Raw genomic sequence first — 25,697 nt, forward strand, 5'->3', positions numbered from 1 at the left:
AGATGACTGAATTTATGTTCTAGCCACTGGTCTGGTTAAAGAAAGTAATTTGATAAATTCAAAGATATAAACTTATCGAAGATAAGTGAGCAATGTTAATTTAATTTAAAAAACATTGTAGACTTACGAATAACGTTATCTAACAGTAGAATTATTTTAATATCGAAAACTGTTTTTCCACGATTAAGTATCCACAATAATCTTGAAGATTGAAATTTGCTCTACAGTTTGTCTCGCCATTTTATTGAACTTCAAGTATTTGGGATTAAACGAAAGAAACTTACGAAATCTCAGTATTCTGTCATTTTCAATGACGTTTGAGTTTTTGCAATTTTCAAGAACATAGGTTCAAATGATGCGAAAATTTGAAGGAGAACAAATTCTGGCCTTTCAAAGTTGTAACAGCTTAGAATGTTGACAATTTTTTTTTTTATTAGCGTTCAGTTATGCTCTTTGAAACAAATCTACGTAAATCATTGTGTCCATCGCTATTACAAAGGACAAAATTGCTGCAGTCCGTAATTTTTCAGTTAAAATACATGCTGCCGAAAGGGAAGGCAGGCAACCGGATATTTTATAGCGGCGTTGTATTTATTCTTTCTTGCCAGTCGCTTCTACACCTCCCTACACATCCATTATGCCGTATTGCACAGGCGTAATTGCCCAGCAACAAATGAGTCCCGGCTTTCTCTCCGCGTCTCCTCGCAAGGAATTAAAAATTTTACCGACCCGACGCGCGCCGCCCTTTGTGTCGTCCGACAAATTACGCCTTTCGTCACTGCGGACTCGGCCATTCTCACGCCAAATGCGTCTGCACGAATAAAACATCAGCCGGATTTTTTTATAATTTTCAGACGCGCACACCAGCCTCACGATTACGTATCACGTGCACGCTCAATGTTCCGTCGAGTGTTTCGTATTTGTCCAAACTTCGCGTCTTGTAACACTCAAGTTTTCACTTGGGAAATTAATCGAAACAATGCAATTATTTCTCGGTAAAATCGACCGAGAGATTCGTTATTATAAAACACAGACAGGATTCTTGTCGTTCAATAATTCAAATCTTATTGAATTTAATTACGATATTTTTTGGATGAGTTTCTTCTGCCACGTTTTTTCGTCGTCTGTGCGATGAAAAATTAACGCTAACATTAGGAAAAAACCTGGTACATGGAACACGAATGTGCAAAATTTTGTTCGACGGTAACGACAGCGTGAGATTTTATTTTGGTAAAGTAGCAATGAATTACGTATCGTGAGGCAAGTAGCACGGAACGATATCTTGTCAGCCGGTTGACGTACGGGCCTGAGTTATCGCGAGCTGGAGTCGAACAATGCACGTGTGAGCTGACACGAACGAGTGGGATGGGGCGTAGTACGTTTAACGAATAACGATGAACCTAAATGTTGCAGTAAAACCGAAGTCGACACTTGTTTCGTCGAAACGTTTGCAGAAGTAAAGTAATTTAAATAAAAATTAGAGCAAGACAAAAATATTCAAATAAAATAATAATAATGAGATAGAAGCAATTCTTGTAGAGCAACTCTGGCTTCTATTTAGTAAATTTTACTCGCAAACCAGATAGATTTTAACAAGTATTCACTTCAGACCACTATCGTGTCCAATAAGTTGCCTACGAGACTGTACACGGTCGGATAAGTGGTAGAGGACTGTACGCGGTAAGACGCGTGGAACAGGAACGTTTATGGCGCGGCAGAGGACTTTAGAATCAAATGGAACAGGTGTGCCAGTAACCAGAGGTACGCAAAACTTCGAAACAGGTAGCGTATTTCGCTGTACGGGGTAAACAAGTAGATTATATACAGCGTGTAACCAAACTAGAGTGTTACAGCTAGTATGCGGTCGAACAAGTAGATATGTGCAGTATTTGATCAGACAATGTCGTGGATGCTCGTATGTACGTAGCTGGGCAAGTAGAACGAAGACGTTGCGTGACGGGACAAATAGAATGAGAATCGTGTTTAGCCAGACAAATAGCTAGTCGTGATCTTGCACGGTTGGATGAATAGAATGATGCCGATTTATATATATATTCTGTCAGCATTGTAGAGTCAAATATGTTCATTGTTGGAGGAGAAGAATGGCGGTGATATGTATTTTGGGTAAATGGAATAGAGAAATCGTGCGATTGAGCTTGAGATGGTATATGATCGGACTAGCGACGATAGTTTAAAGTGACCTCGTTTTATCGAGGATACGAAATTGCCAACGCAGAAGTAATTGAGATTTTATCTCATGGTATTTCGTATTGTTCCAAAGGAAAGTAATTTTATTTCGGAGTATTTATTTCATATTATTCTGAACAAAAGCGTTCGATTGTTTCATTATGAATTTTATGTAACGTTCTTCGTTTTATCAATAGCTTCGTCGAACATTGATCCATCCAAGAACGTTCGCAACTCTGTTCCAATTAATTTATTTTTTAACATTGCGTTCGCGAAAATTGTCTTTCTCATTTTGATTCTGTAATTTCATAAAATTTCAAGAAATTAGGATTTCGTTTCATCAGGATGAATCACTGTTAGTGGGTTGATCGAATAAAGATTTCGTATCTTGTGAAATGTTCATTCTTCGATAGAACTGCCTTCGTGCAAAGTATCGTTTCGCTGCGTGATTCTGAATAAATTAATTACGAAATAATCTGTAGAAATTTACTTGACAAAATCATTCAAGAATCTACGTAAAATCGTGTCTTTAATTGTTTCGCCTGTTTACGTAATTCGTTGTATTTATTGATCAACACGGAATATGGAATATCAATATAAAAGTTGTATTTCCACGTTACGTTTATTATCATACTAAACAGAATAATATACAAATCAAATTATACACATTTTCCAATGAGATTGCTCTTATATCGCGCGACCCTAATATATTATTTCACTGCTCGATTCTGGATAAATCAATCACCGAAATTGCCGTCGAACATGTTACAAAATATCTGACAGAATTATTCAAGAGATTGTCTACAATAATGTCGTCCTCTTTCCCATCTTTTTGCCGCATTTCTCGCTATAAATTGCTAGCAAGCGATAACACGCGGGGCGAAATGTATCGACACGTATCAGCCCCGGCGGTAAATCAGGCGTATTCAAAGGGGATCAAAGTTATCCGGTATTTTCCAGCTGTGTGAAATGATTAATCGTTTGCTCTTCTGTCCCCCTCCTCAACCTCTGTCACGGTTCCCCTCTCCCAGCATTATGGAAATGTGACTCGCGCCAGATGCGGTACTTTCAACGTACGAAAACACCAGACTTTCCTACAGCCTAACTGCCGCAGTCAAATACATTTATCGAGTATCGTGTTTAGTGTCGACAATGTAGTCGCACACTTATCGTGGAATATATCTCACATATATATACTGCACGTGTCACACGTGTTACTGACATTATATTCAGACACGATCAGTATCATGATTATAAATAATAAAATTTAAGATGAGTCTCAAAGTGCATACAGGAAGGAAATATTTATATTGTATAAACCTGTAAAAGACTGCCATAAAATTATAGGAGTTGCAAAATATTTATTTTAAAATTTATTTATTTAATACTATAATTTAGTGTACAGAATGAATAACTATCCTGAGCGTATAATGAATGTTAAAATTCGATCCATTGAACATTGCAGCGTAATTTCTATGTGTATTTCTAAATTCAATTCAACCTTGGCCAATGTAATCATGATACTCAGTGTTAATAAAATGCTAAAATGTTTCGTACAATGCGCGTAGTACGCTCGTAAAGACTTTCTCTAAATGTTCGAATACTTGCTCGAGCCACCGTGTTTAGTGCTTAGTCGGCACTTCAACACTATTTCCAGCGTTTTAATATTTCGCGTCGTAGAATGACATTCCTGGAATTAGTTTGTTTCGTCAGCCGGCTTTCGAATTTCATTCCCCGGCACTTCGAGGGCGCGTAGTTCGTTATCGGCTGTACGAAATAGCTTGGTAATGAACATTGCAGCACGTACACTGCGTTTCATAATTAATTCATACTAGGTGAAACCAATTAAGAATTTGTTTGTGAAATAGTTTGGCGCGGACGGCGCGCCTGTCTATCTACCAACTCGTACTACTTAAAACTTTTCTCTCGAGTGTTACCTATATCACACGTCTGTTTCTTTTCTTTTTTTTTCAACAGAAAACTGGGAGAAAGACTGGAGATAATTGTTGGAAACAATAGAGCACGTTTCTTAAGAAAAATATTTTACAAAATAGCTTCTACATACTAAATTAATTTCTCAATTTCGTTATACAAGATCAACAGTTGATCTTCAGGAAGCAAGTGACGCACGAGAGATATTTTATATTATATTTTACGTTAGATTATTATATTTATTGATTGATTCTCACATATTACGACTGTACAGGTTTTGGCGAGTAAGTTTATCTGTCCTTTCAAACGTAGAAAATAGTATCGGTAAAATCTAGTATCGTTCTTTTCAAGAATAGAATTATCGACTGATCTATAAATTCTCTTGTGTAACATCATCTGTTTTATAATCAAACTTGTCCTTTATTCCTTTATGTATCAATAACTCGTCACTTAAAAGGATTTTATCAGTCCCGTAATACATTAGAAAATCATTGTATTGCACGAGAGAGGGGGTTTGCGACGCGCGTGTCAGCGTGTTGTCGCAAAATCGTAGCGAAATTAAATTAAAGGGCGACGAGTTCGATAGCGCAACGAAACATAAAGATATGCGTTAAAAGTTGCGTAATGAATGTTGAAACTTATGTAATTATCGAGTTAGACGAGTTCATAAGTTTTCTGGGGACCGGCGGCAACCGGCTGCCAAGATCTATTTTGTAATTAAACTTAGGGGATACGAGAAATTGCGAAGTTTGTGTTGTAGTTGTATAAAATGGCAAAGAAAAACCTTAGCACCTTAACCCAGTTACAGGGGGGGGGGAGGCTTAATTAGAATTTTCGTTGGCGAGCTCTGAGAGCGTAATCTTTCACGTAAAAATGAAAGAGATTACCTATTCAAGGAAAGTTGTAGAATAACGTCAGAGAGAATACGATTTGAAAAGTATCGTCGGTGATTAACAGGGATTTAGTATTGGTTTTATTTAATATTTTTAATACTTTTAAATGAGGTTGAGTATATTAATCCAAATTTGGATTAATAAATTCTAAAAAAAATTTTTTGATACAAAATATTATCGATGTTGGTATTAATAGTGATTTGATATATTGACTTTATAGAATATTGTCCAAATTAAACTTCGGTATGAATATTAATAGTAATAATATTAATTCAATTTTTTTTTATTCTAGTTTATAAGAAGATATTTAATGAATATTTCGTATATAGGATATAATGAAAATTTTTGTACCATACACTGAATATGTCACTGAATATTAAAAGATTTCCATATTTTTAGATTCAATATAGAGCATTTATTTAAGTTTTAATTTTATATCGCAGACTCACTTTTTCTGCCTTATAATCGCACTTATGAGACCTGTTTTAATTTCAGTACTCGCCATATTCTACCCATAGAAAAATTATTCAAATTTTTATTTTGTTCCTATCTAATATAGCCAATATAATAATATCTAATAGGGCCAATATAATATCAAGTAAGGTGTTTGGAACACGTTATGCGTGGAATTTTCATATTCCTCCAAGCTGCAGCGTCGCGAAGTAATACAATTTCAAGCAATTCCCTTCTTACGCCTTCCTCCAAATTTCTGTAAAATTCTAATTTTATTAACACTTTAGAAACAAGTCCCGCCTCTTAAATATATATATATATATTCAAAGACATTTTCACGACAGTTTCCCACTTATTCTCAATTATTTCGCCTCCTTCTCTCAGCTTTCGAAATTTCGTTTTCCAAGGCTTCGTTAATGCTGGAACTGCAGGATACAAAGCGTATGTGATATTGAAACTAAAGTATAAAATACGAAACTTGTGTTTTAAGAAATTCAAGTGCAAAAGTCACGCGAGTAATACAGGGAGTGTATAGAATCAAGAAAATAAATAAATTTTCGTTACTGTGCATTTCAAGTGTAACAGATATACACGCTTGAAGGTACGCAATTTTTCCGAGACAGTTCGAAGCTAGACAAAGAACGAGCATCCATTCTCGACGAGATAAAGACCGATTCCGTATACGCGGCAGTTAAACGCGGTACTTAATGCAATCTGGCTGGAATATCTGAGCTGTGTAGTCGAAATCGTTGAAGACGTGCATAATGGGCCAATAAGGAAGGCCAGAAGATAGGCCGTAGCGATCGTTAACCTGGTTTCACGGCGTTATTTCTCCGACCGAGGGGGAAAGGCATTCTCTCTGGAATTCGATAACATTTTTCAACGATCTGCCAGCATATTTCTTGCGCGATTTTCTGCCGAGGAGAGGCATTACCGTGATATTTCGACACCGTTACAGTGATTTAAATTGTCACTGGATTCTTTTCGCTTCTCACAGCCCTTGGCGTCGCGATTTTTTCTTCTTTTCGTACGTACTTTTGTCTTAAAAATAAACGAACGATGATGTGATAGATTTTTATAGAAATGAAAAAATATGAGTGTGGCGATGCTCGAGTTTACACAATGTCACATCCACGTTGAAAATCCATGATATAAAAACTATTGTAAGTAATTTTTCAGTACAATCTACTAACTCCAAGTAAGATCAAAACTTTGATCAATATTATTACTATTAATCTGAATAAAATTTATTAAATAAAATATTTATATCAACGGTAGATTTTAATACCAAATAAAATCTAAATTCGCTGCCGAAATGAAAAACTGAAAGAATAAATGTTATAAAATTAATCAAATAAACCTTCGAGCAAGAAAAAAAGAAATAAATAAATATCGTCAAGTAAAATTAAGTAAAAATTATGGAAGACGTTGTGTGATCACTTGCCAGGAGTTAATTAAATTAATTAAATTAACGTTACGGCGTGTCCCTTCGCCAGATATTATCTCCCGTGCTAAACAGATGACGCTCGACGAATAGATTTCAGTAGGCGATGGTTTGGCAACGAGTTAATTTCACCGATTTCAACTTTGCCAGCAGAACTTGGGCAAGCATGCTTGCCCGATACCGTGGCAAGTTTCGCGTCTCGATGTCGCGTTTCCAACGATAACTACAAACTTCTCGCTTCCTCCGCTGTTCTTCGCTGTTCGCGAAATTTCGACCTCTGCCTCCCTCTGCTACTCTTACGTCCGCCAACTTGCGGACGTAGCAGAAGTTGGCGCCGGTAATTTTCATATTCTTGCACGAGCAAGGTGTAAATCTTCCACGCGGATTCCGTATGAGTTTTCCCAACTTTAATTGGAAACTGAGAGTTTCTTCGATTCACGTGTGTGTGGGATGTTTTACGATCGTGTGACTTACAAACGCGGATGACGAGGTGATTTCAGGACATCAGACGAGCACGCGTTGTTGTCGTTTTTCAGTTCTCGGCAATGAAAATTTCAAGTTCAAGAAGTTGGGACGCGTCAACGAGCAATTCATTGCCTTTACGAAGCGTTCATGAAGAAGTACAGGGTGTCCATAAAGTCTCTTTACAATTTCAAAAATTTATTACAAAGGCAAACGAAAAGACAGATAAGTGAAAATTATTACAAAATGAGACGTATATATTTAAGTTTCTTCTGCCTCATTCAGTACACCTCTATATGGACACCATTTAGTTGCACAAAGTACATCAAGACGGTACATACATTGCCACCATTGATGAGGATATGCGAATATAGCAAGAAATCGAGTATCGTCCTGATGTGCTTTGTGCCCATATACAGGTGTATTAAATGAGGCAAAAAAAAAACTTAAATATATACGTCTTATTTCTCAATAATTTCTACTTAACTGTCTTTTCATTTCCCTTTGTAATAAATTTTTGAAGTTGTAAAGAGACTTTATGGACACCCTGTATTAGGAAGTACTGCGCACTCCGTTCGATGCAGAGAGCGCGTTCTCGCGATTAAATCATAGCGGTGTATTCGACGAGAATTTGATTGAACGTCTGAGAAACTAGTTGGCGTATGGATGAATTGGCAATAAGTAGAATTCAATTATGCATACGTAAAGCAAGAATTGATGAAGCGAACGGGAATATTTTATTGGACTTGCAGTTTGAAATATTTACTCTCAAACGAAACTGTATTTTATGATAAAAATAACGACGATATTTTTCGACAATATTTCCTTTCTCTAAAAAAAAATAAGTCGAACAAAAATACCACTGTGACGACTATGTTGGTTTGATTTATCAGCAACAGAGAAAGACCACGTGTTTAGGAGACGTATTTTTTTTTGGGACAAAGGGACAAGAGGTGGGAGGAGGGAGGTTGATTCACTGCCACGCACAATTTCCGCGCGCCGGGCATTAAATTAATATTTTCCAGGCTTTTGTTCAGCCGTTGCCACATAACCAACGAAGAAAAGAATCTTGATGAATGCTTGGTTCCTTTTGCGAGTCCTGTTCAACTATAGAACGACCACCGTCGCGTTCTTAGAATCTTTTCTCCCCTTCTTCTTTCCGTCGAAAGAAAGAGTCCTTTTGAAAAGGTACGCGAATTCCTCGCTCCCGTTTAGGCCAGACATTATAAGTGTAGCTCGGTTACCTCGCTGCCAGTCGTATTAGGATGAAAAACAGGCGTTCGGCAACTTTGAAATTAGCATTTTCACCGTAAAATGTATAATAGTGTAGTTTCTTCTTCTTTTTTTTTTTTTAAATAATAATGGTAATATTTATTTGTTGGTAAATGCTGTTTCGTAGCATAAATATAATAAGTTATAGGATTAAGTGCAATTACATTTTAATTACAGAATGTTCAGTATAATATTTAAAATACGTAATTTTATATATACTCAAAACTTGAGTATGTGTAATATTCAAAATACAAGTGGGAAATGATATTAATTTTAATCTCTGGTATTAATTTTAAACAGAGTTGTGTAATTTTCGCTCGACTTTTAAAGAAAGATAATAATTTTTTTTAACAAGTACGATTAAACAGAAAGGATGTCAAGACTGCAAAATTAATATTATTAAACAATATAAACTAGTAATATAGTACAGAATGGGAATTGCATTTCTGATACCTCGACAAGTTTTGCCACGTCTTACATTTCTCCATCTTTCAATTTCCCATAACTGTGCAAACATCGGCGTTCTCGTGCACGGAAAAACTTGCAACACTTGCTTCAACACTAAATGACGTCTTTATCACGTAATCCGCAGGAACGAGCGTTAAACTGATAACGTGATAAACTGGTGCTGGCATGACCGTTGGAGAGGGGGTGGCGATGGAAAGAAAGTTGAAAAAAAAGAAGAAAAAAAGATGTTAAAGCACCGGTGGTAACTCGCCGGCACGGTCGAGTGGTTTAGTTTCCAAGCGAAACTTCGCTCGCGCAAGTTGTAATGAAAAAAATCAAGAGGCCCGGGCTCTCCAACTTTCAGCGGACTTGGGGAATTTTGATAACCTGTAAAAATTACGCGGAACTTTCTATCGGAAAGTTAATACAATCGAACGTGGCCTCCCTCTCTGTCTCTCTCTCTCTCTCTCTCTTTCTGTCTTTCTCTCCTCTCTGCCTGTGAAGTTTCCGCTTTAACTACCACTCAAACATCGAATGGATCGAGTTAACTACGGTTTATTGTATTTCCAGCAGTCTCCGATGTGAAGTACGAGTGTCTGCCTTTGTGCTGCGTGCGAGGGTGGAAAGCGAGGAGGTGCGCGAGCTTCCTGGCGGGGGGTGTGAGTACTTAAAAGCAAATTACAAAATAAATTCAGTGCCACCGGGGAAGAGAGAATCGAAGACACGTTTGCGAAGGAAATTGTCAATGTTTCGAGACAGATTTCCGAGTTCGAGAAAAATCGGAGAAATTCCTAGTCCGTGGATTTTTGATATTTGCACGCGGACATGCTCTCATTTCCATTTTGAATATTCGGTGTTAATAAACGCGTGAAATGAAGTAAGCGAGAAATAAAGGGTATATGGATAAAGCATTGTAAAGTATTATTTGAGCTTTGTAGTTTATAGACAAACGTGGTAATTGTCTTAAAACTTGGAAGAGAGATGTACATCCCTGTGTATAAGAAAATATTATAATAAATATTAAAATTAAAGTATTGAAATATTAAAAATATTATAATGTATATATTAGAACATTTGCTTTCACGCAAAATCTGGCAAATTATCAATGATGATTGATCGAGCAAGTGAAGAAGATTAGAAAACCATTCGTTAACTGTAAATGTCGAGTCATCAATGGAATTGCACTGGATTTCTATTCGTATTTGGTACATCAATACTAATAAACGAAAGCTATGTTAAAGTCGAACGTTTTCGTCACGTCCTTAAACACTCCACGAAAAGAATTTTGTCTTTTTTTTCCGCCCCCAACAGAGAAACGAGCAAAACCGTTCCTTGACAAAGAACTCGTTAAAACCGCACTCGCAACTGTTGAAACAGCTTGTATTATAAACTCGAGAGTTCTCTTTGGCGGGCTGTTTCACAAGCATATCGATTTACCATCGAAAGTACAGAACGTTTCACGTGCCTCCCAGATTCGGCGACCTCGTTATCACCGGTTAGGCCAAGCGGATCTAAACTTGGCTAAATTCAAATCGAATTTCCTTTCCGCTTCGTTGCTTCGGTTGATTTTGATGGAATTCCCAGTCAAATGCAATCGTTCGATCGTATTTTCCGCCGATACGTCGGCCTCCGATCTTTACTCTCGTATGTTTTTTTTTACGCATCTCGCGTGACAGAGATTTTACTGTTATTTTTTCGGCTTGCGTAAAAATGTAAAAAGAGAAGGGGACATATGTATGTATATTTCCTTTTTTTTCGGAGTAGAATTAGAAATTAGAGTTGAAGTTATTTCATTTTTTTTTTTTTAAGCTCGAGAGTTAAAAGTTACTTTAATTCAAAAATCGTAACGTTTAATATTGGTTAAATATATATCGTTTTCAGATGAAATCTATTTGGAATTAAATTATTCGCCAAGGAATTTTATAAATACTACAAATTCGTTATTGCAAGTATTTATAATATTATTGGAAATATTCTATAGCTTTCTTTTTTTATCTATGATAAGATAAGATAAAGTATAGATATCCAGGTTTCAATATCCTTTTTTTAGAAAAAAAGAGATTATTATTTTGCAATAAATGCAGAGAATTATATATACATCGAAATTCAGATTTCTGGAAAGTGAAATAAAAATATCAGAATTAAAGATATAACAACTTAACTCGAGTATTGAGAATTTTAATTGAACTATTAATCAAATTACTCGTCAAGAAACACATTAGAACTTTTTTCAATTAATTCTCTTTAAATTTTCCTACGAACGCGTAAATTATTCCTGAGAAAATGAGAATATCGTAATTTCAATATCACTCCCAGAATTAAAGCCAACAGCGAAATTATTTACTCGCGAGTTAAACATCTCGTCCCAGCGAGAAATGTTCCCCAACATCGGGGAAATATTTTCAGATTTAAGAGTAATTGAAAGAGTAATTGCTTCCGAATTAAACAAATCCGAAACCACGTTATTTTCGAAAGAGAAAACGCGAACTTGCCCCTCTCCCGCTCTTCAGGAACGAAGCAGAGGAAAAAAAGAAAAAGAAGAAGAAGAGAAAAGAAAATGTGCTCCGAGCACACGGAAAGACGCTGGGACGTTTAACGAAACGTCGCGCCCCGAAGTGCGAAACGCAAACCGTTTCGAGATTGAATGGGGGCCGCCTGGGCGTTGAATTGCCAGGGACCGGAAAAGGAGACCAGAGCTCGGCCCCGCGAGTAGTGTACACGCACCGACGTAATTCCGGCTGCGAGCTGAAAGGCCGGCTCGAAATGGCGTGTCGGGTAACTCGGCGCGATACAACGAACTCTCCGGCGTCTCTCTTAAACGGTTAAATTATTCGGAACGCGTGGCTCCGCGGGGGATTACCAAGCCCGTCAAAATACTGGCACCGGTTCAATCTGCTTTATAACCCGGCCCGGTTTAACCGGCCAATGTGTAACCAATAATGGCGACAACGTTCAAAAGTCGTCCAGCTCCCAATCTCCCCCCCCCCCCCCAGTTAAAAGTGAATTTGCATTGAAACCGCGACGGAACTGCCGACAGAACTGCGGCCGCCCTCGTTGCAAACATTTCAAGGAATGCCGCTTGCGAGAAGCCTTTGTTTCGTTTCCGGCCGCGCTGCAAGCATGTTTCTCGTTCGATTTCCGTTCGAACGCAGCTATCGGCGCATGAATTTTTTAAAAGGAAGTGATTCGAGATTGCGGTCCGATGCGCTTGAACGTACATATTGTGTGAGATTTCGTGCTCGAGGCGCGGGTATCTAATAATCGATCAAGTGAATGGTGAACGGATTTAATTGGAAAGCGGGGAAATTTAATTTCCTTCGAGGGGCAGAATGTTTTCTTTCATTCAAATTATCCGCCAAACGTTTCCTTTGGTTATCTCTTTCGAGTTTCGTCCTCTCCGTCTGCAGTATATTCTGTCGGTATGTGTGTATTATCAAGTCTTCATTCTGATTCGAAATAGTTTTTTCTCCATTTTAATAAATGCTAGCCATTTTGTAAAATATTTGAGTTCCAGCAAGTGTCTATGGTATAACGTTTACGCAAATTATTTTCTCTGTCCCTTCTACATTCGTCGTAAATTAAAATTAAATATAGGCGATAATATTGTCAACGTTGTTTATGATGTAATCTAATTTCACATAGAATTTCTTACAAAAATCGTTCAATTTCTTGTTAAACGTCATTCCAATTTAGAAAAAAAAAAAAAGAAAAAAGAATCGCTCGAACTCTTAGAAGCTATCATCTGCTCTAAGAAACAGAGTACGCATTCTCCCCGCGTTCTTCTGAAAACTATCGTAATTCAGATGTTTAGCAACAGCAATAATGTCTCGGTAGGGTAGCGGGCTGAAGCTGGGCAACAATGCACTATAGCCGGTGTTCAGAACGGCGGACGCTGACAGGATAAGTGCCTTTTCAAGTTCTGAATCTCTCATAATCCTCTTCCTGGATTACGTAATAACCATACCTATCTACATAATTGTCGAACTTTAAAGCGCACATATTTTCAATATAAGTATACACCGGTGCACGGGCTGGTACAAGGTGCACGGTATATACCGAATCGTAATATAATACCGCTGTTGGTTATACGCTCTGCGAAAGTGGATTTTCGAATAATGCCCGGTACGAAGAATAGGAGGAAATACGGCTGTAAACAAAATTTCATTACAGGATCGTGCGCGAAACGACCGAAAATGGAGTTCTGTGGAGTGGAAGTTTCACGGTTTATATACGTGTATATATATATATATATTTTTTTTTTCCTTTTCTTTTCCCTCCCCTCGCGAAATACACCAGCTTCGACTTCCGATGCAATTATAATGTAATTATCGCGGCGATTACACGGCTGCGCGTAACAGTAACGATAAATTTTCGCCCGATTCGCATTTATTCCCGGTACGTTAAGCTTCCGGTTAATTGCTCGGCGCCCGCGTAAATAATTTTTTGAATCAACAACCGGGCAAACTCTGCCTGTCACTGACAAGTGTAACGTTAGTGAATTTTATTTTTTAAAGAGTTAATTTTATTTTTTATTCAAGTTCAGTAAAAGCTAATGCATCGGAGATGGAAATTACTTCGTGTTTGAGAAAAAGCCTTCTGTTTATTTTGTTATTGAAGGTGTACTGGAATTTATAGTAACGGATTGATATTGAAGACTCTTTTGGACACCTGAAATCGATACCTGAAATCATTTCGAATCAAGGAAGAAATATCAAAGAAAATCGATCTACAAATTTTCATATCTCGAAAATGTGCCTCGAGTTGAAACCTATTTTGAAAAATTAAAAGTTTCGTCTACTTGCTTGTAGGGCACCGTTTTAATTGAATTTCGCACTATTAGCTTCGTAAAATAGCGGGTAATGATTCGAGCGGTAATTAAAAACCACGAAATCTCTTCTATAATCCCAAAGTAAATTTGCATACAATTTTTTCCGAAAGGAGAAGATTAAACAGCACCTCTCGAGCTATAATTAAAACTTCTAAATTCACCTTATATTATACTTACATTAGTTCCACAAAACGCTTCTCTTCATTATCCTCACGCTATTCTAACTTCGAAAACTACCAACAAAAAGAACACGCAGATTACGTGGTCAAGGGTAGCGAAAAACGATCAAAACTTTAATTAAAAAAATCTAAAATTTACTTTCTGCCGATTGGTCTTTCGCGACATCATTAAAAGTCCAATGCGAACCCAATTTTTCCACTGAATGTTATTTGGCCCTCGATATCTCGATCGTGTTTCATTTTACTTCGTTTCTCGTCAAATGAAAAATTTGTACATGTACTGTGTCGTTAATGAAATTCTTAATTATTCTTGTTCATAATTGGGAATTTAATAGTACTGGATCCGCTTTTACTCGGTTAATATTTACTTGATTAATATTTTATTCATTAAGAGTCGATAATCGAACAATTAGTCGAATGAAAATTTCCGCGCGTTTAATTTTACCGTCATTAGATATAATTATATTAACATATATTACAATATACAATTATAGACATAATTTATACATAGTATATAAATAAACATAGTATATTTTACAATTATAGGCATAACTGTGAGTAATTCTCACTTTGGAAATTAACGATATAATGAATTAATAAAATTTATTTTATACTCGATCTGAGATTACGGAATAAATAGTAAAGAATTTAATGCAATAAATGTCACGTTAAAACATTAAAACGTCTTACTGTTTAAGAAATGGAAAAATTTATTGAAAATTATATTCATTTTATTTCGTATAAATTAATTATCTTACTTAATCGAAACAGAGCTATTACTTATTACATATTGATTAACTTAGTGATTATTACTTAATTCTTCTAATGTCCATAATTTGACAGTAATTTGAGGTGTTTAAAATAATTGATTTATTTATTAGAGATTCAAAGAGAGTAAAATATTTAAACAGCAACATGTTTAAAGATGAATGAATTCTGAATGTATTCTCTATAATGCTTCTTATCTGATGTCATGATATTATGATACTAAAGACTTTTAATGAGCACTCAAAGAGTTAAATTTATCGCTACTTGATTTTATACTTTTCTACAATGTACACTTTATACAAATCTATTCTTCATCTACTGGAATTAATTTTTAATTAAACAAGTTCAACACTAAATTCCTAATATTAATTCTTAACTCTCATTCGATATAAATTCAATAATAAAATTTAATGGTAAAAGACTAAATTTCAATTTAAATCAGCGTGACAAAAATTTTCAAAAAATCTGACGATAAAGTAAAAAAAAAAAAATCCCTAGAGAATACACAGTTAGCTACTCTTCGATTTTCAATTATGTGCCTACATACCGAAGTATCCCGATTTTTTTTTACGCAGTCGAATTAGGGAATTGCAGGTAATCCCGGACAATTTGCGATTCAGATGCGCCGCGCGATGCGAAATAAATTACCGAGCTTCGTATCCGGAGCTATCGTGGCTCCTACGCCGGAACCATCCAACCCCCATCGCCCCTCCCCCCCCTCTCACTGCGCGTTTATAAACCGCCCTTACGTACCGACGATCCTGTCGGGTTAATTTCTCAATTTCGTGCACGAAACTTTTGAAGGATCGTCACGGAACGCCCCGGCTGCACCGGCGAAACTATCGATTATTCCTTCGATATACTCACCTTCCTTCCTTGCATGCGGATCCAGTTCGGCGGGATGATTAACGAACCTTTAACCTCGCGCGGAGAAAGGGTAGGAAAACGTGCGGCAGATAGTTTGGATAGGCGAGCGAGTTCATAACCGGTAATACGCGATTCGCGGCAAAGAAAACTAATTATGGAAACGTTCGAGGTGTAAATAAACCGACGGGCGTGCGTAAAGTTCAGTCGACGAAGTTGGGGGTGGGGAGGGGGGAGGAGGCGAAATGTTTTTCACGATGCTTCGTCTCCAAAGGCGGAAGGTCTTCCACTCTTCAACGAGTAAGTGAAATTGATATTTGAGAAATGGTGATAGTTGATCTCGTCTTGGATTCGTTTAACGAGGAAGTTCAGTCACTTGCAATTGCTCCTGGCGATCGGCTGGGTTTTGAATCGTTAGTTTCTTCGTTAATCTCTTAAATTGGCTACGCGTTTCTTATTTTTCGCGTGACTTCAGACCACGTTAGAACCAGCGACCGATGTAACGAGAATAAGAAATATTCACATACACGAAATGAATTAATCGTTTACAAATCATGATGACATTCGGTCTATGATGAATTCAATAGCACACTGATATTAATTTTGCGTTGGTGAAGACGAATGTTATTTTGAAATAAATACAAAAATATTTAGACACTTTCTTATTTTTGGTTAGATGTATCTTAATTTACAATATTACGAATAAATTAGTAATAATTTTGTAATAATCCTTTATAATAGCAACAAGTATGCGTAATAGAATATTACGTGTTATAATTAAACTGATTTTTGGAAGCCGATTAATCAACGAAGTTAGTCTTTGTGGTTATTAAATTAAGTGGAACCTAAATCATATTCACGAATATGTTAGTTACAGTGTTTAAATTAATTATTACTTAAACCGCTAGCTTGTTCTTATGTGACATGAGTTGAGTGATAAAGAAATTTCAAAAATTATAAAATTAAACGAACTGAAATTCTCGCTAGCATTTTGAAGCCAAAAAAATCCTCGTGTTTTTTCAATTTGAGTAAAAAAATTACAAAGTACAAACATTCCAAAAAAAAAAAAACAAAAAACTGTTTCTATCTCTCTGCGAAACAAATAAACACGAAAAAAAATCGAAAGACATCAGTGAATCATTTTCGTATCGAAGTATAACGGAATACAATATACGCGGCAAGGAATTAAATATCGCGAAGGTAATGCAGTTTCTGTGTCAATTATATTCCACGAACAATAACTCCGAGAACTTTTCTCTGCGCTCATGATCCCGCTAACGATATTACTCGGCGGCTAATAACTCGTAATTAGTTATCGCGATCGTGTCGCGTATTTTCTCCATCGAGATGAATTGCCGTTCCGCCGGCTGACTATTAAAAGTTTCACAGTGAAGAATCTAGAGAAACGAAGAATTAGCCATTCTTATATTGCTCTGAACGTAACTATACCGCTCTAAATACATAATCCTTCTCGTAACAAATAATAAATTAAAATTCTTGGTTAATTTTTGAAAAAGAAATTGTGCTAATGAACGAAATATTATCTACAAGATAAATATCAAGTCGAGTAATTGTACGTGCTCTAAAATAAATTACCTATAGAAAAGAATCTGTAAAGATTTTTCATTGCAAAGTGTAATATTACTATCTCTACATATTAGTACTATCTCTACATATTCAGTATAATACAGTTTGAACAACGGTAAGTTAAAATAAATGTAGATCTGTACAATCATGTCTTTGTCCGAAATAAATATCAATTTTTATCAAGGTATCTCTCCAAGATTATAGAAATATTGTAAAATCATGTTGCATTTATAGAATTGACAATCTTCAAGATTGTAAAAATACTGTAAAAATCGCATTCATGGATTTGACAATCGGTAGTTGAACTTGACAATAACGAATTGATTTCAATAACAAGATATTGATAATTTACGTCAACTTCGATAATTTAACTTTGTAAAAAGAATAGTAAACTTCTTCTTTATATTTTTATAAATTCTCTTGCACGATATATTTTGATATCAGAGATCATACAATTTCGGCAACAGGCACATTAATGCCAACATTGGAGTTGACGCGATCTGGAAAAAAGGAAAGAACGAAATACAGAGAGAATGATACAGAAGGAAGGGAAAGCGAAAGAGTAAATAAAAAATGGAAATAAAAGATCGGAAAGGAAAGAAGAAAAAACGCTTGTACGTTACGGTGTCGCGTCGAACGAGTTACGTTTTCCGGGCGACATTTTATTTCGACGTAAATGTGGCGCGGCGCAGCGACGTAAATCTGGCCTGTTATAACGACGACGTCGAACATTCTGTAAATTTAATATCGTTCCGTGTCACCGGCGCCGGTGTCGTTCGTAGTCGTTCCGACGATTTTACGGATCGAACAAAAAAAAAAAAAGAAAAAAACAAAAAAGAAAATTCGAGAGTTATAGTCTTAGTTTGTCTGTCAGCTCTGTCTGTCTAATTGGTAAGAATAGGTTACGTTGACACGCCGAACACGTAAAGCCTCGTGTCTTTTGAAATATTGCTTTAATTATCTGTCACGTGAGCTACGTGTTTTAGGGGTTCGTGTGTTTCATTGCGATGGCATGTGTTTGCTGCGATATTTGATAAATGCCTTATTAAACGATCGAACGAGTTGAGAAACACACACAAAAAAAATATATATCACAATATTATAATCATACAATCGTTATCGTTTTCAAAATTTATCTCAAGATATTACGATATATTTTTTAAATTTATTTTAAAATATTTTACATATTTATATATGTATCGCATATTTTTATATAAACGAACTTGCGAGATGTGTGTTACTCGTTTCTCGAGAACTGATTGTGAGTATCAGTTCTGGGTATCTATGTATGAACGAAGTTAAGAAATTAATAAAAAACGAAGTTGATCAGTTTTCTTGAGAGGCTATAGTATACGCAAGTACAACTCAATTGAATTTCATTTTTAGCAAAAATGTTCGTGAGTATCTCATTTATTGCTGCATTATAATTAGACTGCAGATACATATTTATGCAAATTCGTATTTTTTACGAACATAATATTACAAACCTACCAAGCATAGAACTATTTTATACGTTGGATGTTTTAATAAGAAATATATCATGGATATTTGTACATTTTTTTCGTATTATATGCATTTGATGTAATTTTCTACATTTTCGAAGTTTCCACAAATGTACAAAAACCGGCAGTCCAATTATAATTTAGTATAACTTTCCCAATTGGTGCATTAGGTCACATCACTTCGTAGACAATAATACACAATGTTATTACCTAATGCACGCCATATTGTAACAATATTTAATCAACCAACTTGAAATTAGTAAAGATTACTAAAAATTAGTCGCAATAACCCAGAGTTTAATCAATTCGTCTTTCCTTTCCTCCGAAATTCAAAGTCCAATCTTCGAGCAATCGTTATGAAATGTTCACTTCTCAACGTACAATTCTCTCTTATCTGTCCTAGTGATAGTTCGCCCGGAGAAAGAGAGAGAGAGAGAGAGAGAGACAAGCGGAAGACATGCCCGCGATCTCTCGCGATCTCGCCTTGATTGTAACATTCAACTCGATGCCGCGATTCCCGGCGTCGGGAAATTGCCGGTTGCATCTCACAAAGCCGGCGATTAGGGGTCCGAAGCACGTCGCTAAAATGTTGTAATACGCTCGCCCCTCTCTCTCTCTGTTATCGTTCAATTAGTCGATACAAACGCGTTATCAAACGGTCGTCCTATCAGGCCGGCGGCTTGTTAGCGCGTGCCGCAAGTACCGAACGATAACGCAACGATTTGCATTCGCGTGGCACGCGATCTGCGAGTTAGCCATCAACGAGCAAGTGGCCCCCGCGATAGACGCGGGTGTTTTATGCGAGAGGAAAGTTCCTTACCCGGGTGAAAATAACGACGATGGAAGATAACAGATAGCGGCATCACGCGACTGAAGAGGCGTTCTTCCAGATTCCACGAGTTTATTGAAAATTCGTCGGTGCGTATTTTGTTGAACAGTGAGTCATGTAAGATGTTTCTTTATCGGGATCGTGTCCAAATTGCAGATATTGGTAACATTATTAAACAGTGGATCACACTTAATGTTTCTTCGTCGAGAATCGTGTCCAAATCGCAAATATTGGTAACACTGTTAAACAGTGAATCACACTTAATGTTTCTTCGTCAAGAATCGTGTCCAAATTGCAGATATTGGTAACACTGTTAAACAGTGGATCACACTTAATGTTTCTTCGTCGAGAATCGTGTCCAAATTGCAAATATTGGTAACATTGTTAAACAGTGAATCACTTAAGATCTTTCTTCGTCAAAATCGTATCCAAATTGCAAATATTGGTAACATTGTTAAACAGTGAATCACTTAAGATCTTTCTTCGACAAAATCGTGTCCAAATTGCAGATATTGGTAACACTGTTAAATGTTTATTTGTCGAGAATCGTGTCCAAATTGCAAATATTGGTAAGTGGATCATGTAAGATGTTTCTTCATCAAAATCGTGTTCAAATTTTATAAATTATTTGCAGGTAACTGTTAAATAATGGAACACGTAAGATGTTTCTTTATTGAAGTCGCGTTCAGATTCTATGAATTATTTGCAGACATCGATAACACAGTTAAATTTTGCAGACATAGATAACATAGTTAAAGAATTTTTGTTAACAGTAGAGAGTCTAAATATGTATTTCCGTGTGCGTTGTTTAATATAAATACGACCAAGTTCCTCGAATTATTCGTAGATAATACAATTTGCTGTGCCATCGTATTTGAACAGAGATTTCTAAATAACAATAAATAATGTAATAGCCATTGCTATCAAGGAAATAATTCTTCGAATTATTTGTGATTATTAGTACTACAATCTGAACAATATCTATCGTCACTGCAAACTTTCCATAAATGCACAAATCCCTTGGTGCAAGCGTCCTTCAACGTGAACTTTAATAATTTGCATACCATCCTACCTCAATTTCTTAATCTCCGTTACAATCAAATTGCAAAGTTGAAAACCTTGTTCATGACGTACGATAAACTGACTTTCATTAAGATTACGCTCGAGACGTCACACGTAACGGTAGCGTAACAGCGCCGATAAGCGGCAAATCGAGTTGATGATGTAGCAACGTTAGAAAAAAAAAAAAAAAAGGAAAAGAGAGGGAATAAATATGCTTCTTTTTATCAGACGAACCATTCAACTTGTCGAGATGATTTAACATCCGATTCTTTCAGGACGTTTCTAATCGGGCTCGATCTCTCTCCTTTGATCTTAATGAATAATTTCTGCGTGCAACGTCGTTACGTCATTACGTTTAATATTCTTTCGCATTAATCATCGCTGAGAAAGAGAGAGAGAAAAAAGAGAGAAATAACTGCGAGTATCTTAGAGCGAATATTGCGTGTTCGCGTGACGTGGATGTGAAACTTTCTCGTAATTAGACGTGAAACCGCGTAGATCCGAGCGGAATAACGACACCAGAAAGGACGAAACTGGAGGAGGAAGGAAGACGGAAAGAAATTTTATGCCGTTTGTTGGAATCTTTAATGAACCGAATTTTTTAATTACGCAAGTTTTATTGTGAGAGGAAGGGGAGGATATACGATTGAATTAAATTGAAAATAAAGATTCAATTATTGAAACTGATTGCGCTAGGTTTTAAAAATTACAGAGTATGGTTTATGAAGAGTTATTGCAATGTGTGTATTATGTTATTTTTTATAATGCTATATGTATTTATAAATATAAACAGTATGTGCTTATCGCATGTATTTATTAATACATTGTATAGAGGTTGTATTATTTTTTAATAACTACCGGACACCTCTTCCATTTTTATTTTAATTGGCACACGATAATAATTCATTAGTTATTTACGAACCAAAAAAAAAAAAAAAACAAAAAAACGAAACAACGGAGAGTTTATTTTATTCCATTACTCTGTTGTTCCTAATATTGAATACAGTTTTTATTATTTTATTTAATATTTCACAAATACATACAGACCGGTTTGCAATCCAATATTCCTGCAGAATGACAAAACTGATCGAATTTTAGTGTCAATCTCTAAAAAGAGATTTCACCGATCAATCAACACGTTCAATTCTCTATTAACCGATTCTCCGCATTGTTATAAACGTATCACCATCCTTGCGCGTTCTCTATGAATATAAAGAATCCAATTCACATTTCGTTCGATATTACGTTTCATTCGTCGCGCACAAAGAGCACCCACATATTTCGACATGAAAACAAAAGAGAGAGAGAAACGTTCGAATGAAATTTTGGAAAAGTAGCAGATCTTCTATAAAATTGCTCAATTAGCACGAAAATCTGCATTCGAAACGTGGGACAGACGCGAGACATGGTCCGAGGATCTTTATAGCTAATTTTATTGTAAGTAAAAACACACGATATTAACCCACGTGGTTTAAAATAAATATAACGTGGTTTGTTAATTTGGGAATTAATTAACTTTAGAAAAAATTGAAAAAGTCCGAATACGGAGATGACAAAAAGATATTGAGCTCTCACCTATCACAACTCGCTACTCTCTACCCGAAATCTTATTCTCAAACCATCTTTGCATACTCACGCACCATACTCTTATATTTTACGTCTTAAGATTGAACAAACAGCGTGGCTGAAACAAACAGTCCCAAGTCTAGACTCACAACAATTACATGGATCTTGGACCATGCATGGAAAGAAATTCCAAAAAATAAGACTTCCTCATTTTCATATTATAATATTTAGTTTCCAACGAGTGTGCAATTCAGCAAACTCACTGCCGAAGCATCATAAACGATCGTTTAACAGTCGAATCTTTAGAATCTTTAGAATATTATTCTGACTATTATTCGAATCGTTGAATCGTTCCGTCATATCGAATCTGTCTCAATCCAGAGAATCGGTTCGAAGTCCACTTACACGTGAATAAATTACCCAACGTTAATTCGACAATGATAATATCAATGTCGTCGAATAATGTAATGCCTGCAGGCGAAAAATTTCCGGGAATACACGAGCGCCCTTTTTACGGTTTGTCGTTTCTGCACGGTCGTGCTTCGTGCATCGTGCAGCCGCGTCCTAGGCCAGAGTCTTTTCTCTTACAGCGAAAGTGCATCAAAGGGATGTCTGCCCTCTTTGCGACCCACTCCACTTGAAGATTCGCCGAGAATCCTCCATAGTCGTTCGTGAAATCTCGCGATCATCTCCGCGATTCTCCCGTTTACGCTTACGCATCGTTGTGTTCTCTTCGCTTTGTTACAAACGCTTTCTTTTCGCTTCTGTTCTTTCTCTCTTTGTTTCGTTGATTCGTGACACTCATCGCTCAGGGATTTGTAACGATTTATAGTAGAAGACTGTCTGATTTTTTTTTTAAGGAAGATCCACATTTTCGAGATCAGAATTAAAACGTATTTTCGAAGGTGATAACTAAATATTACTGAAAATGCCACGTTTTATAATTCGTCGTCGTGCGTGTATTTTTGTGCCGATTTTATGCATAAACATCCATAGGCCAATTGCAGTATGAGCGAAAAAATGTTTTATTCTAATGAGAAAATATCGACCTATACTACTGAAGATTAACCGAGAATCACTTGCACAGTTCTGTGATCTTTCGGACCGTTCCATTTTTATTTTTGTGCAAAAAGTTTTCACATGATTTGTTAAAAAATACAGAAAACTGCTGATCTTTATGAAAATTTGTAAAATTACGAAGAATATAATTGAGGAAAGTAAAATCTTTACATATCATTTCGTACTGTCTTCATCTATTCTGTGAAATTTCGCGAAATTTAAAGCTTTTTCTGAACACGTGAGAATCTAAATCTAACGCAGAGAAATTTCTAAATTTACATTCAATTCATTCTGCACTGTCTAATGAAACTGGAACTGAGAAATTTTCCTTCTATTTCGCTTGAAATTTACATGGAAGCTCGCCGGAGAAGTAGAGAAGATTTAATATTGCAATCGCGCAGCTGGCTCATAGCAGGAGTGCATTATCGTTAATGCAATTCGCGAGAGCGATAATAAAACAAACACCTCTTTCGTTATTATGCACGTTTCCTTACACACCCACCGATAAGAAATTCTGCTAACAAACGCTGTGAAAACTAATCTCTGGTCCCGTCAATCTTAAATATTTGTAAATAGAAAAATCTCACTATAAACTGAGAATATTTACGATGATCTTGTTTCCTGGGAATACAATTGAAGAATAACTTCTTTTACTCATTAAATATTATAGCAATTCCGAAATTGCTCATGAAAGTATTCAGACACGTGTAGGAATTTTTTAATAATAATGTTACATAAAACATTTTGATTTTCATTCAATATTGATCGAGGAATTATAATTATAAGATATTTAGTACAAGTAAATATTTAGTAGAAATCTCAAACAATTAGTCAGTTTATTAACAAATCTCAGTTTTCAGCGTGATTCGTATTTAAATTTTATTATTGATACTACGTGCTCAGTAATTTTCTACTGAATATATGTTTGAAGTAAATATTTCGTGACATTATATTGTTAATAAAATTTCAAACTGTTTTAACATACTATAAAAGTCTTCTTCTGTGATAGGTGTTTGAACATCCGCACGAACCACGATACATGTATAAACACATGAAATTTATTGTCCAACATTTGTGAAAGAAAAATTATTTTTCCACTGTATGATGGTTGAATATCAAACTACTAATAAGAAATACATCAAAATACACATACGAAATGTCTGTGATACTTAGCTGAAATTTTCATTTTTATTAATATCTAAACACTTATTTCATTTCCATTATTACGTTCATATTAACGTAAAAATATTTATTATATAATAATAATTTAAATTTGTAATATAATATAATAATAAAATATTTATTATATAATAATATTATATTATTAGCGTCATTATAGAAACGAATATCTCCCAGTTACAAACACCAAATTCAAAGTAAAGACACTATACTAAAACTACCCTTAAAATGTACGTAATAGACGAGAGACAGAGATTTGAAGATTCAAGAAAACTTCTCTCTCTGAACCGAGTAGTAAAATTTCAATTTTCTTCAAAATTCATTAGTATAAAAAGAGAGAGAGAGAGAGAGAAAAAAGAAGAAGAGAAAAAATATCGCGCAAGCGGTGCAGCGAATGAGAGAAAATCCCCCCCCCCCTCCCCCCACCGACATGCGCTTGAGGTCTCACGAAAAAATCCGGAAAATACAAGCTGGCTGGCACGGTGCGACGCGGTTGGCAAATTCGATAAGAGAAGCTTCAGCTCGAACGTGGTCGGAATAATTCCCCCGGAAACGCCGCGAAACTACTACCCTCCAGACAAGGCCAGCCCCGAAAGCAAGAGGAACGGGGAAAAAAAACGAAAAGAGGCAGGAGGGGGCGAGAAAGAAGCACGACGAGCCGAGGGAACGAGAAGTTTAGGAAGATCCCGTTGATGTAGACATAATCGAGCATATTCTCTCGGGATATATAACTTGGAGAGATACGGCGGGTAAACAGGATGTTGGTACACACGTTTGCTATGCATGCGCCGGATATGCATACGGTGGTCGAAGGATGCATATGTAATCTCGCGTGAATATGCAGCGTGACACGATTACTCACGGTGGAGAGAGAGAAAACTGGAATTCCTCGCGATGGTGAGTATTTTTGCGATCGTTGTGCTACGTGCCGGCTGCGAAAGAACACGTGGAATTTGTGTTGACGAGTTTTCGTTGAACGTGTTTCGTTTCGAGCGACGATCCAACAGAAATCGGATATTTCAATAATGGAATGTTAACACCGCCTTATGTTTTACAATATAAAACTGTGAAATTACGCATACTTTCCGAAGATATCCTCCCCTCCCCTTCAATTTTGTTCAAACTCGAGAGATTCCTTAACGTTGGAAGAATGCAAGTCTGAAGGAACGCAGGAGTTAAGGATA

The 25,697-nt window shown here is 36.2% G+C and overlaps 1 protein-coding gene and 1 long non-coding RNA gene across 4 annotated transcripts in view; one reads left to right on the forward strand and one right to left on the reverse strand.

Annotated features, from left to right (window-relative positions):
* LOC122530402 (neuroligin-4, Y-linked-like) overlaps positions 1–25,697 on the reverse strand; it is a 294,079-nt gene that overhangs the window by 150,354 nt on the left and 118,028 nt on the right. The gene's annotated exons all lie outside the window — the stretch shown is intronic.
* LOC122530406 lies at positions 19,538–21,448 on the forward strand. Its single transcript, XR_006306982.1, has 3 exons — positions 19,538–19,736; positions 19,804–20,216; positions 20,282–21,448. It is a non-coding gene; the product is annotated as an uncharacterized LOC122530406 (long non-coding RNA).

This window comes from Frieseomelitta varia, unplaced genomic scaffold (genome assembly GCF_011392965.1).
Source record: "Frieseomelitta varia isolate USP_RPSP 00005682 unplaced genomic scaffold, Fvar_1.2 scaffold_341, whole genome shotgun sequence".
Lineage (NCBI taxonomy): Eukaryota > Metazoa > Arthropoda > Insecta > Hymenoptera > Apidae > Frieseomelitta > Frieseomelitta varia.